The sequence below is a fragment of the Dendrobates tinctorius genome, unplaced genomic scaffold (assembly GCF_039654945.1).
Source record: "Dendrobates tinctorius isolate UK_male_01 unplaced genomic scaffold, ASM3965494v1 ptg000254l, whole genome shotgun sequence".
NCBI classification, from domain to species: Eukaryota; Metazoa; Chordata; class Amphibia; order Anura; family Dendrobatidae; genus Dendrobates; species Dendrobates tinctorius.
Window position 1 is genome coordinate 1,700,510 of NW_027361921.1, and position 13,846 is coordinate 1,714,355.

General features: G+C 34.9%; 7 non-coding genes across 7 annotated transcripts; all 7 read right to left on the reverse strand.

The window, feature by feature from the left end:
* Positions 1-790: 790 nt before the first annotated feature.
* On the reverse strand, positions 791-864 carry TRNAT-UGU (transfer RNA threonine (anticodon UGU)). Its single transcript has one exon. It is a non-coding gene; the product is annotated as a tRNA-Thr (tRNA).
* A 1,097-nt stretch (positions 865-1,961) lies between these two features.
* Positions 1,962-2,035, reverse strand: TRNAT-UGU (transfer RNA threonine (anticodon UGU)). Its single transcript has one exon. It is a non-coding gene; the product is annotated as a tRNA-Thr (tRNA).
* Positions 2,036-3,933: 1,898 nt separating this feature from the next.
* Positions 3,934-4,007, reverse strand: TRNAT-UGU (transfer RNA threonine (anticodon UGU)). Its single transcript has one exon. It is a non-coding gene; the product is annotated as a tRNA-Thr (tRNA).
* Positions 4,008-4,918: 911 nt separating this feature from the next.
* TRNAT-UGU (transfer RNA threonine (anticodon UGU)) lies at positions 4,919-4,992 on the reverse strand. Its single transcript has one exon. It is a non-coding gene; the product is annotated as a tRNA-Thr (tRNA).
* Positions 4,993-9,283: 4,291 nt separating this feature from the next.
* On the reverse strand, positions 9,284-9,357 carry TRNAT-UGU (transfer RNA threonine (anticodon UGU)). Its single transcript has one exon. It is a non-coding gene; the product is annotated as a tRNA-Thr (tRNA).
* A 912-nt stretch (positions 9,358-10,269) lies between these two features.
* TRNAT-UGU (transfer RNA threonine (anticodon UGU)) lies at positions 10,270-10,343 on the reverse strand. Its single transcript has one exon. It is a non-coding gene; the product is annotated as a tRNA-Thr (tRNA).
* A 906-nt stretch (positions 10,344-11,249) lies between these two features.
* On the reverse strand, positions 11,250-11,323 carry TRNAT-UGU (transfer RNA threonine (anticodon UGU)). Its single transcript has one exon. It is a non-coding gene; the product is annotated as a tRNA-Thr (tRNA).
* Positions 11,324-13,846: the final 2,523 nt, after the last annotated feature.

The window sequence follows — 13,846 nt, forward strand, 5'->3', positions numbered from 1 at the left end:
TCTAAAGAAAGTTATTTCATCTGATTCCTTTTAGAGCATTTCAAAAGCAAAATTTTTTTTTTTACTCAAATTCCACTGGTTTTAATTTGTAATGCTTGAAGCCATCCTATATTCTCTAAAGAAACTTATTTCATCTAATTCCTTTTAGAGCATTTCAAAAGCAGAAAGTTTTTTTTCTCTCAATTACACTTTATTAGTGCTTTGGGAAAGACATGTTTGATGTCAAACAAAAGTGAAAGTCCTCTTTTTCGGCTAACAGCCCCAAACTGACATGAAGAAAGGAAAGCACTGCTGACATTCGAAATCAAGATTTTCTGTTTACTAAACAGGCTCTTTGACCAACTTGTCTACATCACAAAAAGATGTGATATATTGGAAAGACTGCTTAGAGAGTCAGGTGCGGAAAGTGGAGGCATTTCAAAATAAAATCCATTGGTTAAGTTGTCAAGCTTGAAGCAATCTTACTTCCTTTTCAGCATTTAGATGAGATTCTTAATCTCACAATTGCACTATCAGTAGGGCTGGAACAATGGCAAATTTGAGTTTGCACACAGGTAAAACACACCTGCTTTAAGATAGGAAGCTTATTCTTGAGAAGATGTAGCATCTTGGTTAAGTTGGTTAAGTTGTCAAGCTTGAAGCAATCTTACTTCCTTTTCAGCATTTAGATGAGATTCTTAATCTCACAATTGCACTATCAGTAGGGCTGGAACAATGGCAAATTTGAATTTGCACACAGGTAAAAGACCTGCTTTAATATAGGAAGCTTATTCTTGAGAAGATGAAAACAAGGTACTGCTGAGAGTTGAACTCAGGATCTCCTGTTTACAAGACAGGCACTTTAACCAACTAAGCCACAGCACCCCAATTTTCATGTGTGAATATTTATTATTCTGCTTTTTCTGAAAACTGCTTTGAAAATTTGTAGCATCTAATGTGTAATTCCACTAGTTTTAATTTGTAATGCTTGAGCCCATCCTATATTCTCTAAAGAAAGTTATTTTATCTGATTCCTTTTAGAGCATTTCAAAAGCAAAATTTTTTTTTTTACTCAAATTCCACTTGTTTTAATTTGTAATGCTTGAAGCCATCCTATATTCTCTAAAGAAACTTATTTCATCTAATTCCTTTTAGAGCATTTCAAAAGCAGAAAGTTTTTTTTCTCTCAATTACACTTTATTAGTGCTTTGGGAAAGACATGTTTGATGTCAAACAAAAGTGAAAGTCCTCTTTTTCGGCTAACAGCCCCAAACTGACATGAAGAAAGGAAAGCACTGCTGACATTCGAAATCAAGATTTTCTGTTTACTAAACAGGCTCTTTGACCAACTTGTCTACATCACAAAAAGATGTGATATATTGGAAAGACTGCTTAGAGAGTCAGGTGCGGAAAGTGGAGGCATTTCAAAATAAAATCCATTGGTTAAGTTGTCAAGCTTGAAGCAATCTTACTTCCTTTTCAGCATTTAGATGAGATTCTTAATCTCACAATTGCACTATCAGTAGGGCTGGAACAATGGCAAATTTGAGTTTGCACACAGGTAAAACACACCTGCTTTAAGATAGGAAGCTTATTCTTGAGAAGATGTAGCATCTTGGTTAAGTTGGTTAAGTTGTCAAGCTTGAAGCAATCTTACTTCCTTTTCAGCATTTAGATGAGATTCTTAATCTCACAATTGCACTATCAGTAGGGCTGGAACAATGGCAAATTTGAGTTTGCACACAGGTAAAACACACCTGCTTTAAGATAGGAAGCTTATTCTTGAGAAGATGTAGCATCTTGGTTAAGTTGGTTAAGTTGTCAAGCTTGAAGCAATCTTACTTCCTTTTCAGCATTTAGATGAGATTCTTAATCTCACAATTGCACTATCAGTAGGGCTGGAACAATGGCAAATTTGAATTTGCACACAGGTAAAAGACCTGCTTTAAGATAGGAAGCTTATTCTTGAGAAGATGAAAACAAGGTACTGCTGAGAGTTGAACTCAGGATCTCCTGTTTACAAGACAGGCACTTTAACCAACTAAGCCACAGCACCCCAATTTTCATGTGTGAATATTTATTATTCTGCTTTTTCTGAAAACTGCTTTGAAAATTTGTAGCATCTAATGTGTAATTCCACTGGTTTTAATTTGTAATGCTTGAGCCCATCCTATATTCTCTAAAGAAAGTTATTTTATCTGATTCCTTTTAGAGCATTTCAAAAGCAAAATTTTTTTTTTTACTCAAATTCCACTGGTTTTAATTTGTAATGCTTGAAGCCATCCTATATTCTCTAAAGAAACTTATTTCATCTAATTCTTTTTAGAGCATTTCAAAAGCAGAAAGTTTTTTTTCTCTCAATTACACTTTATTAGTGCTTTGGGAAAGACATGTTTGATGTCAAACAAAAGTGAAAGTCCTCTTTTTCGGCTAACAGCCCCAAACTGACATGAAGAAAGGAAAGCACTGCTGACATTCGAAATCAAGATTTTCTGTTTACTAAACAGGCTCTTTGACCAACTTGTCTACATCACAAAAAGATGTGATATATTGGAAAGACTGCTTAGAGAGTCAGGTGCGGAAAGTGGAGGCATTTCAAAATAAAATCCATTGGTTAAGTTGTCAAGCTTGAAGCAATCTTACTTCCTTTTCAGCATTTAGATGAGATTCTTAATCTCACAATTGCACTATCAGTAGGGCTGGAACAATGGCAAATTTGAGTTTGCACACAGGTAAAACAACTGCTTTAAGATAGGAAGCTTATTCCTGAGAAGACAAAAACAAGGTACTGCTGAGAGTTGAACTCAGGATCTCCTGTTTACAAGACACTCGCTTTAACCAACTAAGCCACAGAACCACATGTTCTGTTGGTGAATATTTATTATTCTGCTTTTTCCGAAAACTGCTATGAAAATTTGTAGCATCTAATGTGTAATTCCACTGGTTTTAATTTGTAATGCTTGAGCCCATCCTATATTCTCTAAAGAAAGTTATTTCATCTGATTCCTTTTAGAGCATTTCAAAAGCAAAATTTTTTTTTTTACTCAAATTCCACTGGTTTTAATTTGTAATGCTTGAAGCCATCCTATATTCTCTAAAGAAACTTATTTCATCTAATTCCTTTTAGAGCATTTCAAAAGCAGAAAGTTTTTTTTCTCTCAATTACACTTTATTAGTGCTTTGGGAAAGACATGTTTGATGTCAAACAAAAGTGAAAGTCCTCTTTTTCGGCTAACAGCCCCAAACTGACATGAAGAAAGGAAAGCACTGCTGACATTCGAAATCAAGATTTTCTGTTTACTAAACAGGCTCTTTGACCAACTTGTCTACATCACAAAAAGATGTGATATATTGGAAAGACTGCTTAGAGAGTCAGGTGCGGAAAGTGGAGGCATTTCAAAATAAAATCCATTGGTTAAGTTGTCAAGCTTGAAGCAATCTTACTTCCTTTTCAGCATTTAGATGAGATTCTTAATCTCACAATTGCACTATCAGTAGGGCTGGAACAATGGCAAATTTGAGTTTGCACACAGGTAAAACACACCTGCTTTAAGATAGGAAGCTTATTCTTGAGAAGATGTAGCATCTTGGTTAAGTTGGTTAAGTTGTCAAGCTTGAAGCAATCTTACTTCCTTTTCAGCATTTAGATGAGATTCTTAATCTCACAATTGCACTATCAGTAGGGCTGGAACAATGGCAAATTTGAGTTTGCACACAGGTAAAACACACCTGCTTTAAGATAGGAAGCTTATTCTTGAGAAGATGTAGCATCTTGGTTAAGTTGGTTAAGTTGTCAAGCTTGAAGCAATCTTACTTCCTTTTCAGCATTTAGATGAGATTCTTAATCTCACAATTGCACTATCAGTAGGGCTGGAACAATGGCAAATTTGAATTTGCACACAGGTAAAAGACCTGCTTTAAGATAGGAAGCTTATTCTTGAGAAGATGAAAACAAGGTACTGCTGAGAGTTGAACTCAGGATCTCCTGTTTACAAGACAGGCACTTTAACCAACTAAGCCACAGCACCCCAATTTTCATGTGTGAATATTTATTATTCTGCTTTTTCTGAAAACTGCTATGAAAATTTGTAGCATCTAATGTGTAATTCCACTGGTTTTAATTTGTAATGCTTGAGCCCATCCTATATTCTCTAAAGAAAGTTATTTCATCTGATTCCTTTTAGAGCATTTCAAAAGCAAAATTTTTTTTTTACTCAAATTCCACTGGTTTTAATTTGTAATGCTTGAAGCCATCCTATATTCTCTAAAGAAACTTATTTCATCTAATTCCTTTTAGAGCATTTCAAAAGCAGAAAGTTTTTTTTCTCTCAATTACACTTTATTAGTGCTTTGGGAAAGACATGTTTGATGTCAAACAAAAGTGAAAGTCCTCTTTTTCGGCTAACAGCCCCAAACTGACATGAAGAAAGGAAAGCACTGCTGACATTCGAAATCAAGATTTTCTGTTTACTAAACAGGCTCTTTGACCAACTTGTCTACATCACAAAAAGATGTGATATATTGGAAAGACTGCTTAGAGAGTCAGGTGCGGAAAGTGGAGGAATTTCAAAATAAAATCCATTGGTTAAGTTGTCAAGCTTGAAGCAATCTTACTTCCTTTTCAGCATTTAGATGAGATTCTTAATCTCACAATTGCACTATCAGTAGGGCTGGAACAATGGCAAATTTGAGTTTGCACACAGGTAAAACACACCTGCTTTAAGATAGGAAGCTTATTCTTGAGAAGATGTAGCATCTTGGTTAAGTTGGTTAAGTTGTCAAGCTTGAAGCAATCTTACTTCCTTTTCAGCATTTAGATGAGATTCTTAATCTCACAATTGCACTATCAGTAGGGCTGGAACAATGGCAAATTTGAATTTGCACACAGGTAAAAGACCTGCTTTAAGATAGGAAGCTTATTCTTGAGAAGATGAAAACAAGGTACTGCTGAGAGTTGAACTCAGGATCTCCTGTTTACAAGACAGGCACTTTAACCAACTAAGCCACAGCACCCCAATTTTCATGTGTGAATATTTATTATTCTGCTTTTTCTGAAAACTGCTATGAAAATTTGTAGCATCTAATGTGTAATTCCACTGGTTTTAATTTGTAATGCCCATCCTATATTCTCTAAAGAAAGTTATTTCATCTGATTCCTTTTAGAGCATTTCAAAAGCAAAATTTTTTTTTTTACTCAAATTCCACTGGTTTTAATTTGTAATGCTTGAAGCCATCCTATATTCTCTAAAGAAACTTATTTCATCTAATTCCTTTTAGAGCATTTCAAAAGCAGAAAGTTTTTTTTCTCTCAATTACACTTTATTAGTGCTTTGGGAAAGACATGTTTGATGTCAAACAAAAGTGAAAGTCCTCTTTTTCGGCTAACAGCCCCAAACTGACATGAAGAAAGGAAAGCACTGCTGACATTCGAAATCAAGATTTTCTGTTTACTAAACAGGCTCTTTGACCAACTTGTCTACATCACAAAAAGATGTGATATATTGGAAAGACTGCTTAGAGAGTCAGGTGCGGAAAGTGGAGGCATTTCAAAATAAAATCCATTGGTTAAGTTGTCAAGCTTGAAGCAATCTTACTTCCTTTTCAGCATTTAGATGAGATTCTTAATCTCACAATTGCACTATCAGTAGGGCTGGAACAATGGCAAATTTGAGTTTGCACACAGGTAAAACACACCTGCTTTAAGATAGGAAGCTTATTCTTGAGAAGACAAAAACAAGGTACTGCTGAGAGTTGAACTCAGGATCTCCTGTTTACAAGGCAGGCGCTTTAACCAACTAAGCCACAGAACCACATGTTCTGTTGGTGAATATTTATTATTCTGCTTTTTCCGAAAACTGCTATGAAAATTTGTAGCATCTAATGTGTAATTCCACTGGTTTTAATTTGTAATGCTTGAGCCCATCCTATATTCTCTAAAGAAAGTTATTTCATCTGATTCCTTTTAGAGCATTTCAAAAGCAAAATTTTTTTTTACTCAAATTCCACTGGTTTTAATTTGTAATGCTTGAAGCCATCCTATATTCTCTAAAGAAACTTATTTCATCTAATTCCTTTTAGAGCATTTCAAAAGCAGAAAGTTTTTTTCTCTCAATTACACTTTATTAGTGCTTTGGGAAAGACATGTTTGATGTCAAACAGAAGTGAAAGTCTTCTTTTTCGGCTAACAGCCCCAAACTGACATGAAGAAAGGAAAGCACTGCTGACGTTCGAAATCAAGATTTTCTGTTTACTAAACAGGCTCTTTGACCAACTTGTCTACATCACAAAAAGATGTGATATATTGTAAAGACTGCTTAGAGAGTCAGGTGCGGAAAGTGGAGGAATTTCAAAATAAAATCCATTGGTTAAGTTGTCAAGCTTGAAGCAATCTTACTTCCTTTTCAGCATTTAGATGAGATTCTTAATCTCACAATTGCACTATCAGTAGGGCTGGAACAATGGCAAATTTGAGTTTGCACACAGGTAAAACACCTGCTTTAAGATAGGAAGCTTATTCTTGAGAAGACAAAAACAAGGTACTGCTGAGAGTTGAACTCAGGATCTCCAGTTTACAAGACAGGTGCTTTAACCAACTAAGCCACAGCACCACATGTTCCATAGATGAATATTTATTATTCTGCTTTTTTCGAAAACTGCTATGAAAATTTGTAGCATCTAATGTGTAATTCCACTGGTTTTAATTTGTAATGCTTGAGCCCATCCTATATTCTCTAAAGAAAGTTATTTCATCTGATTCCTTTTAGAGCATTTCAAAAGCAAAATTTTTTTTTTTACTCAAATTCCACTGGTTTTAATTTGTAATGCTTGAAGCCATCCTATATTCTCTAAAGAAACTTATTTCATCTAATTCCTTTTAGAGCATTTCAAAAGCAGAAATTTTTTTTTCTCTCAATTACACTTTATTAGTGCTTTGGGAAAGACATGTTTGATGTCAAACAAAAGTGAAAGTCCTCTTTTTCGGCTAACAGCCCCAAACTGACATGAAGAAAGGAAAGCACTGCTGACATTCGAAATCAAGATTTTCTGTTTACTAAACAGGCTCTTTGACCAACTTGTCTACATCACAAAAAGATGTGATATATTGGAAAGACTGCTTAGAGAGTCAGGTGCGGAAAGTGGAGGCATTTCAAAATAAAATCCATTGGTTAAGTTGTCAAACTTGAAGCAATTTTACTTCCTTTTCAGCATTTAGATGAGATTCTTAATCTCACAATTGCACTATCAGTAGGGCTGGAACAATGGCAAATTTGAGTTTGCACACAGGTAAAACAACTGCTTTAAGATAGGAAGCTTATTCTTGAGAAGACAAAAACAAGGTACTGCTGAGAGTTGAACTCAGGATCTCCTGTTTACAAGGCAGGCGCTTTAACCAACTAAGCCACAGAACCACATGTTCTGTTGGTGAATATTTATTATTCTGCTTTTTCCGAAAACTGCTATGAAAATTTGTAGCATCTAATGTGTAATTCCACTGGTTTTAATTTGTAATGCTTGAGCCCATCCTATATTCTCTAAAGAAAGTTATTTCATCTGATTCCTTTTAGAGCATTTCAAAAGCAAAATTTTTTTTTACTCAAATTCCACTGGTTTTAATTTGTAATGCTTGAAGCCATCCTATATTCTCTAAAGAAACTTATTTCATCTAATTCCTTTTAGAGCATTTCAAAAGCAGAAAGTTTTTTTCTCTCAATTACACTTTATTAGTGCTTTGGGAAAGACATGTTTGATGTCAAACAGAAGTGAAAGTCTTCTTTTTCGGCTAACAGCCCCAAACTGACATGAAGAAAGGAAAGCACTGCTGACGTTCGAAATCAAGATTTTCTGTTTACTAAACAGGCTCTTTGACCAACTTGTCTACATCACAAAAAGATGTGATATATTGTAAAGACTGCTTAGAGAGTCAGGTGCGGAAAGTGGAGGAATTTCAAAATAAAATCCATTGGTTAAGTTGTCAAGCTTGAAGCAATCTTACTTCCTTTTCAGCATTTAGATGAGATTCTTAATCTCACAATTGCACTATCAGTAGGGCTGGAACAATGGCAAATTTGAGTTTGCACACAGGTAAAACACCTGCTTTAAGATAGGAAGCTTATTCTTGAGAAGACAAAAACAAGGTACTGCTGAGAGTTGAACTCAGGATCTCCAGTTTACAAGACAGGTGCTTTAACCAACTAAGCCACAGCACCACATGTTCCATAGATGAATATTTATTATTCTGCTTTTTTCGAAAACTGCTATGAAAATTTGTAGCATCTAATGTGTAATTCCACTGGTTTTAATTTGTAATGCTTGAGCCCATCCTATATTCTCTAAAGAAAGTTATTTCATCTGATTCCTTTTAGAGCATTTCAAAAGCAAAATTTTTTTTTTTACTCAAATTCCACTGGTTTTAATTTGTAATGCTTGAAGCCATCCTATATTCTCTAAAGAAACTTATTTCATCTAATTCCTTTTAGAGCATTTCAAAAGCAGAAAGTTTTTTTTCTCTCAATTACACTTTATTAGTGCTTTGGGAAAGACATGTTTGATGTCAAACAAAAGTGAAAGTCCTCTTTTTCGGCTAACAGCCCCAAACTGACATGAAGAAAGGAAAGCACTGCTGACATTCGAAATCAAGATTTTCTGTTTACTAAACAGGCTCTTTGACCAACTTGTCTACATCACAAAAAGATGTGATATATTGGAAAGACTGCTTAGAGAGTCAGGTGCGGAAAGTGGAGGCATTTCAAAATAAAATCCATTGGTTAAGTTGTCAAGCTTGAAGCAATCTTACTTCCTTTTCAGCATTTAGATGAGATTCTTAATCTCACAATTGCACTATCAGTAGGGCTGGAACAATGGCAAATTTGAGTTTGCACACAGGTAAAACACACCTGCTTTAAGATAGGAAGCTTATTCTTGAGAAGATGTAGCATCTTGGTTAAGTTGGTTAAGTTGTCAAGCTTGAAGCAATCTTACTTCCTTTTCAGCATTTAGATGAGATTCTTAATCTCACAATTGCACTATCAGTAGGGCTGGAACAATGGCAAATTTGAGTTTGCACACAGGTAAAACACACCTGCTTTAAGATAGGAAGCTTATTCTTGAGAAGATGTAGCATCTTGGTTAAGTTGGTTAAGTTGTCAAGCTTGAAGCAATCTTACTTCCTTTTCAGCATTTAGATGAGATTCTTAATCTCACAATTGCACTATCAGTAGGGCTGGAACAATGGCAAATTTGAATTTGCACACAGGTAAAAGACCTGCTTTAAGATAGGAAGCTTATTCTTGAGAAGATGAAAACAAGGTACTGCTGAGAGTTGAACTCAGGATCTCCTGTTTACAAGACAGGCACTTTAACCAACTAAGCCACAGCACCCCAATTTTCATGTGTGAATATTTATTATTCTGCTTTTTCTGAAAACTGCTATGAAAATTTGTAGCATCTAATGTGTAATTCCACTGGTTTTAATTTGTAATGCTTGAGCCCATCCTATATTCTCTAAAGAAAGTTATTTCATCTGATTCCTTTTAGAGCATTTCAAAAGCAAAATTTTTTTTTTTACTCAAATTCCACTGGTTTTAATTTGTAATGCTTGAAGCCATCCTATATTCTCTAAAGAAACTTATTTCATCTAATTCCTTTTAGAGCATTTCAAAAGCAGAAAGTTTTTTTTCTCTCAATTACACTTTATTAGTGCTTTGGGAAAGACATGTTTGATGTCAAACAAAAGTGAAAGTCCTCTTTTTCGGCTAACAGCCCCAAACTGACATGAAGAAAGGAAAGCACTGCTGACATTCGAAATCAAGATTTTCTGTTTACTAAACAGGCTCTTTGACCAACTTGTCTACATCACAAAAAGATGTGATATATTGGAAAGACTGCTTAGAGAGTCAGGTGCGGAAAGTGGAGGAATTTCAAAATAAAATCCATTGGTTAAGTTGTCAAGCTTGAAGCAATCTTACTTCCTTTTCAGCATTTAGATGAGATTCTTAATCTCACAATTGCACTATCAGTAGGGCTGGAACAATGGCAAATTTGAGTTTGCACACAGGTAAAACACACCTGCTTTAAGATAGGAAGCTTATTCTTGAGAAGATGTAGCATCTTGGTTAAGTTGGTTAAGTTGTCAAGCTTGAAGCAATCTTACTTCCTTTTCAGCATTTAGATGAGATTCTTAATCTCACAATTGCACTATCAGTAGGGCTGGAACAATGGCAAATTTGAATTTGCACACAGGTAAAAGACCTGCTTTAAGATAGGAAGCTTATTCTTGAGAAGATGAAAACAAGGTACTGCTGAGAGTTGAACTCAGGATCTCCTGTTTACAAGACAGGCACTTTAACCAACTAAGCCACAGCACCCCAATTTTCATGTGTGAATATTTATTATTCTGCTTTTTCTGAAAACTGCTATGAAAATTTGTAGCATCTAATGTGTAATTCCACTGGTTTTAATTTGTAATGCCCATCCTATATTCTCTAAAGAAAGTTATTTCATCTGATTCCTTTTAGAGCATTTCAAAAGCAAAATTTTTTTTTTTACTCAAATTCCACTGGTTTTAATTTGTAATGCTTGAAGCCATCCTATATTCTCTAAAGAAACTTATTTCATCTAATTCCTTTTAGAGCATTTCAAAAGCAGAAAGTTTTTTTTCTCTCAATTACACTTTATTAGTGCTTTGGGAAAGACATGTTTGATGTCAAACAAAAGTGAAAGTCCTCTTTTTCGGCTAACAGCCCCAAACTGACATGAAGAAAGGAAAGCACTGCTGACATTCGAAATCAAGATTTTCTGTTTACTAAACAGGCTCTTTGACCAACTTGTCTACATCACAAAAAGATGTGATATATTGGAAAGACTGCTTAGAGAGTCAGGTGCGGAAAGTGGAGGCATTTCAAAATAAAATCCATTGGTTAAGTTGTCAAGCTTGAAGCAATCTTACTTCCTTTTCAGCATTTAGATGAGATTCTTAATCTCACAATTGCACTATCAGTAGGGCTGGAACAATGGCAAATTTGAGTTTGCACACAGGTAAAACACACCTGCTTTAAGATAGGAAGCTTATTCTTGAGAAGATGTAGCATCTTGGTTAAGTTGGTTAAGTTGTCAAGCTTGAAGCAATCTTACTTCCTTTTCAGCATTTAGATGAGATTCTTAATCTCACAATTGCACTATCAGTAGGGCTGGAACAATGGCAAATTTGAATTTGCACACAGGTAAAAGACCTGCTTTAAGATAGGAAGCTTATTCTTGAGAAGATGAAAACAAGGTACTGCTGAGAGTTGAACTCAGGATCTCCTGTTTACAAGACAGGCACTTTAACCAACTAAGCCACAGCACCCCAATTTTCATGTGTGAATATTTATTATTCTGCTTTTTCTGAAAACTGCTATGAAAATTTGTAGCATCTAATGTGTAATTCCACTGGTTTTAATTTGTAATGCTTGAGCCCATCCTATATTCTCTAAAGAAAGTTATTTTATCTGATTCCTTTTAGAGCATTTCAAAAGCAAAATTTTTTTTTTTACTCAAATTCCACTGGTTTTAATTTGTAATGCTTGAAGCCATCCTATATTCTCTAAAGAAACTTATTTCATCTAATTCCTTTTAGAGCATTTCAAAAGCAGAAAGTTTTTTTTCTCTCAATTACACTTTATTAGTGCTTTGGGAAAGACATGTTTGATGTCAAACAAAAGTGAAAGTCCTCTTTTTCGGCTAACAGCCCCAAACTGACATGAAGAAAGGAAAGGACTGCTGACATTCGAAATCAAGATTTTCTGTTTACTAAACAGGCTCTTTGACCAACTTGTCTACATCACAAAAAGATGTGATATATTGGAAAGACTGCTTAGAGAGTCAGGTGCGGAAAGTGGAGGCATTTCAAAATAAAATCCATTGGTTAAGTTGTCAAGCTTGAAGCAATCTTACTTCCTTTTCAGCATTTAGATGAGATTCTTAATCTCACAATTGCACTATCAGTAGGGCTGGAACAATGGCAAATTTGAGTTTGCACACAGGTAAAACAACTGCTTTAAGATAGGAAGCTTATTCTTGAGAAGACAAAAACAAGGTACTGCTGAGAGTTGAACTCAGGATCTCCTGTTTACAAGGCAGACGCTTTAACCAACTAAGCCACAGAACCACATGTTCTGTTGGTGAATATTTATTATTCTGCTTTTTCCGAAAACTGCTATGAAAATTTGTAGCATCTAATGTGTAATTCCACTGGTTTTAATTTGTAATGCTTGAGCCCATCCTATATTCTCTAAAGAAAGTTATTTCATCTGATTCCTTTTAGAGCATTTCAAAAGCAAAATTTTTTTTTACTCAAATTCCACTGGTTTTAATTTGTAATGCTTGAAGCCATCCTATATTCTCTAAAGAAACTTATTTCATCTAATTCCTTTTAGAGCATTTCAAAAGCAGAAAGTTTTTTTCTCTCAATTACACTTTATTAGTGCTTTGGGAAAGACATGTTTGATGTCAAACAGAAGTGAAAGTCTTCTTTTTCGGCTAACAGCCCCAAACTGACATGAAGAAAGGAAAGCACTGCTGACGTTCGAAATCAAGATTTTCTGTTTACTAAACAGGCTCTTTGACCAACTTGTCTACATCACAAAAAGATGTGATATATTGTAAAGACTGCTTAGAGAGTCAGGTGCGGAAAGTGGAGGAATTTCAAAATAAAATCCATTGGTTAAGTTGTCAAGCTTGAAGCAATCTTACTTCCTTTTCAGCATTTAGATGAGATTCTTAATCTCACAATTGCACTATCAGTAGGGCTGGAACAATGGCAAATTTGAGTTTGCACACAGGTAAAACACCTGCTTTAAGATAGGAAGCTTATTCTTGAGAAGACAAAAACAAGGTACTGCTGAGAGTTGAACTCAGGATCTCCAGTTTACAAGACAGGTGCTTTAACCAACTAAGCCACAGCACCACATGTTCCATAGATGAATATTTATTATTCTGCTTTTTTCGAAAACTGCTATGAAAATTTGTAGCATCTAATGTGTAATTCCACTGGTTTTAATTTGTAATGCTTGAGCCCATCCTATATTCTCTAAAGAAAGTTATTTCATCTGATTCCTTTTAGAGCATTTCAAAAGCAAAATTTTTTTTTTTACTCAAATTCCACTGGTTTTAATTTGTAATGCTTGAAGCCATCCTATATTCTCTAAAGAAACTTATTTCATCTAATTCCTTTTAGAGCATTTCAAAAGCAGAAATTTTTTTTTCTCTCAATTACACTTTATTAGTGCTTTGGGAAAGACATGTTTGATGTCAAACAAAAGTGAAAGTCCTCTTTTTCGGCTAACAGCCCCAAACTGACATGAAGAAAGGAAAGCACTGCTGACATTCGAAATCAAGATTTTCTGTTTACTAAACAGGCTCTTTGACCAACTTGTCTACATCACAAAAAGATGTGATATATTGGAAAGACTGCTTAGAGAGTCAGGTGCGGAAAGTGGAGGCATTTCAAAATAAAATCCATTGGTTAAGTTGTCAAACTTGAAGCAATTTTACTTCCTTTTCAGCATTTAGATGAGATTCTTAATCTCACAATTGCACTATCAGTAGGGCTGGAACAATGGCAAATTTGAGTTTGCACACAGGTAAAACAACTGCTTTAAGATAGGAAGCTTATTCTTGAGAAGACAAAAACAAGGTACTGCTGAGAGTTGAACTCAGGATCTCCTGTTTACAAGGCAGGCGCTTTAACCAACTAAGCCACAGAACCACATGTTCTGTTGGTGAATATTTATTATTCTGCTTTTTCCGAAAACTGCTATGAAAATTTGTAGCATCTAATGTGTAATTCCACTGGTTTTAATTTGTAATGCTTGAGCCCATCCTATATTCT